General features: G+C 34.8%; 1 non-coding gene across 1 annotated transcript; it reads right to left on the reverse strand.

The window, feature by feature from the left end:
• Positions 1–631: 631 nt before the first annotated feature.
• LOC126019625 (U6 spliceosomal RNA) lies at positions 632–738 on the reverse strand. The gene has a single exon (XR_007499258.1). It is a non-coding gene; the product is annotated as a U6 spliceosomal RNA (small nuclear RNA).
• Between the last annotated feature and the right edge of the window lie 3,833 nt (positions 739–4,571).

Genomic DNA, 4,571 nt, shown 5'->3' on the forward strand with positions numbered 1-4,571 from the left:
AATGCTCTACCCACTATGCTGTTACTCTGGCCCCTCTTCACCTCTTTAGTTAAGTTTACTCCAAGGTATTTTAATTTTTGAGGCACAAGTGTAAAATAAATGTTTTAAATATCTTTTACTTTTTCATTTTTTTCGTGTGTGTACAGGAAAGTGCTGGATGTTTGTACATTAACTTTGTAGCTCATTCCATTCTATGATTTTTGATTGGTGAGTCCAGATCAGTCACCGTGTTAATTGATATGTGGGATTTATTGACCACCGTTCTACTAATTACCTTCTGACTGTTTTACAATTTTTCCCCATTTTTTTTTGCTTATTTTATTTTTTGTTTTTTTTTTTCTGTGTATGCTTTTGTGTAGTGATTCTTTGTTTTTCTTTCTAAATATCTACTCCTTAGTTTTGTGATTATCATGAGAGGTGTATTAGATTTAATATATCTGAGTTCTTTTTGTGGGATGGTGTTGATTTATCATCATTTGCTTATACAAACTATTCTTTCTCCTTAATTATATTTTGTTGTTCTATGACACTGTGTGGCTGTATTGCTCTTTATGACCTTGCTCAAGGGTTTCTGCTTTCTTTCTTCTTTCATACAGAAAAACCACTTTCTTTCTTTTTTTTTTTTTTTTTTTAAAATATGGAACGCTTCACGAATTTGCGTGTCATCCTTGCGCAGGGGCCATGCTAATCTTCTCTGTATCGTTCCAATTTTAGTATATGTGCTGCCGAAGCGAGCACAGAAAAACCACTTTCAACATTTTTGTACAGGAAGTTAGTGGTGACAAACTCAATTAGCTTTAATTTATATGAAAAGGTCTTTGTTTATCATATTTGCATGATGACTTTGAAGGGTAAAGTATTCTTGGCTCATTTTTTTTATTAAAAAAAAAAAAACTCTTTCAGTAGTGTGAATATGTCACTCCACTGTCTTTTGCCTGTAGGTATTCTGCTAGAAGCACGTGATGAAACCATGTCTATGTTACATTTTTTTCTATTCAGTTGACAGATTATATAACATTGATTTAGATAGTTCATAAATAACCTGGTTTTTGGTGTAATTTATTTTGGATTCAGAAATTTAGTTGTTCTCCAGAAAACTGGTGGTTAATTTTCTTTGATTTGGGAAGTTCTCAACTATCATAAATTTGAGTGTTATCTCAGCTTTCTTCTTTTTTCCAATTTTATCTTCTGAAATTCAGTTATTCTGATACTTAAAGTTAAAATTTTATCATGTATTATTCTTAAATTTTCTTCTTCCTCACTTAATTCAATTGGAATTATTGCTGTGACTTTATCTTCTTTTTTTTGAGACTATGAATTGAAATATACAATATGTATAATATATGCTATATAATTATAGCATATGTTATATATAAAACATGTAACATATTGTGAGATATAACATCTCACAATCCCTTCTGTGAGAGTGTAGTACATCTTCCATGTTGTATTAAATTTGAGTCAATATGTTCTACATATCCAGCATCTCTAATTGGAATTTAAAAAAATCTTTATATTATCATAACACCATGATTTACGAAGTTGCTCATAGTGCAGTCATTTCAGGCATTAAATGCTCAAACACCAATCTACCACTAGTGTGAACTTTCCTTCATCAGTGTTCCTAATATTACACCCACTACCATAATCTGCCTCCTTTTAGGCCCAAACAAAATTTACTTCATATTTTTAATTACAACACAAAGGCAAATGGAATGATAAAAACTTAGATTAGTAAGGGTCAATTTGAAATATTTTATATCTCCATGGTATTACTAAAATCAGAGCCAATTTTACTGGGTTTTGGTGAGTCCAGTTGAGCCTTTGGTTTACTGATTTGGCTGATTACTATGTATATTTCCCATAAAATTTCCTGTAATATTACTGTCCTGACACTACTGTAAAAAATTTAGGTGTTGCATGAATGTTTGCCATCACACAGCAGAGGATTTATAGATCTGAAATAAATCTGGTGGCTTGGCAGTTTGATAAGGTTGTTATGGAGCTGTCCCATTTCTGATGGAGGGTGGAGGATGTGGTGCTGGGCTGATGTGATTTCTGCAGAAAAGAAAATGTTCTTCCACCCTAAAATGGTAAAAGAAGATTATATGATGTTTAAGAATATTTCTTCTTTGATCAAAAATGAAGCATATGGTGATCAGGGCACCATATATAATTTTAGGGATTTGAACTAAATGACTCCAAATTTAAGACACTTATTAGTGGGATATAAAACAAATACCTTAATTCTTCCACTAATTCTTGAGACACTATTCTTTATCTGTTAGTATGCTCTCCATAAACTTCTTTATACACACACACACACACACACACACACTTTTTTGTGTGTGTGGGGTCACACCTGGTGGCGCTCAGGGGTTACTCCTGGCTCTGTGCTCATAAATTGCTCCTGGCAGGCACTGGGGACCATATGGGATGCCGGGATTCGAGCAACCAACCATCCTAGATCAGCTCCATGCAAGGCAAATGCCTTACGGCTGTGCAATCTCTCCGGCCCCTCTCTCTGTAAACTTCTTTTGTATTCCTATGGATGATTATGCTTCTAGTTTTGAAATTCTTTTTTTGCGATCATGGTTGTCATAGACCAGGGAGAGGAAGGACGATGCTTATTAGGTGACTGGAAACTGAAATCATCAATAGAGATGGAGTGAGTAAAAAACAGCATAGAGAAAAGAATTGTCCCTGAATCTCAGAGACCATTCTCGAGCCCCATCCATGCTTAAAATTCATATTAAAGCTATATGTCTCTGGACTGAGACCTGAAGAAGGCAGGGAGAGGACTCAACAGGGACATCTACCACTAGCTAAAATAAGACTTAGTTTTTGTTTTGTCACCATATTTGTTTTTTGCCACTAATATGGTGTTGTATTTTTGTCTGAAGGTTATGTTATTTATGTCTTGTTTCTGATACAGTCTTGTATCCCCCCAAGAGGATTTATAAAAAGTAATGATAGTTAATAAGGGCAGCGCATATGAAAGATATTTTAACCTGTTAATTGATTCACTGCCTTCCAATGATCTGTTTCCCTCCTTCAGATATTTGGATGCCTCTCTTTCAAGTCAAACAGAATGTAAGATAATGGCATTTATTATTCTGTGAGATATAATTTTTGTTATACTTTATTTTGGGCATTATGTGCTAGAATCTACTATCACTATTTCTTTGTACATACTGAAGTCCATTTTCTTTATAGTTTATCCTATTTATCACTTTCTATTCTCACCTTTTTTGTTTGTTTGTTTTTGGGCACACCCGGTGGTGCTCAGGGGTTACTCCTGGCTCTGTGCTCAGAAATCACTCCCGTCAGGCTCAGGGAACCATATGGGACGCTGGGAATCAAACTCAGATCCCTCTGGGTCGCTGTGTGCAAGGCAAACACCGTACTGTTGCGCTATCTCTCCAGCCTTATATTCTCACTTTTTTTTATGATTTCATTTCCACTTGCTTGATACCTATCAATATATTTTTATTGGGAGGGGGGCACACTTAACGGCACTCAGAGGCAACTCAATATTCTGCACTCAGAAATTATTCCTGGCAGGCCAAAAGTCCATGGAGTCCTGGGGGACCATATGATGTGAGGGATTGAACCCAGTTTGGTTTCTTGCAAGGCAAACATCCTAACTGCTGTGCTATCGCTCTGGCCCCCCCCCCCTGTTTTCTTTATTATGAAATAATTGAGTCCTCTCAATTCATTCTTCTGACTAAGGAGGGATGCATTTTGCTAAAACATGTTTTATTTTTAGTTTTGGAGTCAAAATCATTAGGCAGTGCTCAGGGATTACTCCTGGCTCTATTCATGGATCACTCCTGGCTCTACTCAGGGATCATGCCTACTGGGTCTTGGAGGAACATATAGGATGTCAGGGATTGAACCTTTTGTGAAAGGCAAGCACTTATCTTTCTGGTCACAAACATCACAATTTTGTTAAATCATAAACAATTTAACAATTGTCAAAGGCACTCACTTATGGATGAAAATAAACAAAATTTAGCATGGTATTTTTCTGGTCTTTATCATTTTAAGGCTCACCATTCCATTTGAGAGAGTATTAGTTATACTGTCCTTTAAATATTACTTGTAGAGAAGATAAAAATATACGATGGTGCATTCTACAAAAGAAAATAAGTAAGTTTTAACTGGGTGAGAGAAATTAATTATATATATGAATGTTTATATATCTTTTGGGTTAGTTAAAATTTACTTTACAAGTCACTTGAAGGTAAAATATTGTCATTTGAATGGAACTGATAGAGAGAAGGAAGGGTGTATAGAAAAAGAAAAAGAGCAGGGCACTTGAGCTCCTGATTGTACTATAAAAATGCACAGCTATGGAATGGTGATGTTTCAAATTCATACTCATTTGGATATTTACTCTGAACTATTTTTTATAAGAAAGAAGCTTTTAAGAACTACTTGAAAAGGACTATTCTCTGTAAAGTTACTTAGATAAGTGGAACTGTCCGTGGTGTTATATTACATTAATATATTTTATATTATGCATTGGTGAAGTTCTTCATGATTTTCAAATAGCTGTTTAATCATTA

The sequence above is a fragment of the Suncus etruscus genome, chromosome 9 (assembly GCF_024139225.1).
Source record: "Suncus etruscus isolate mSunEtr1 chromosome 9, mSunEtr1.pri.cur, whole genome shotgun sequence".
NCBI classification, from domain to species: Eukaryota; Metazoa; Chordata; class Mammalia; order Eulipotyphla; family Soricidae; genus Suncus; species Suncus etruscus.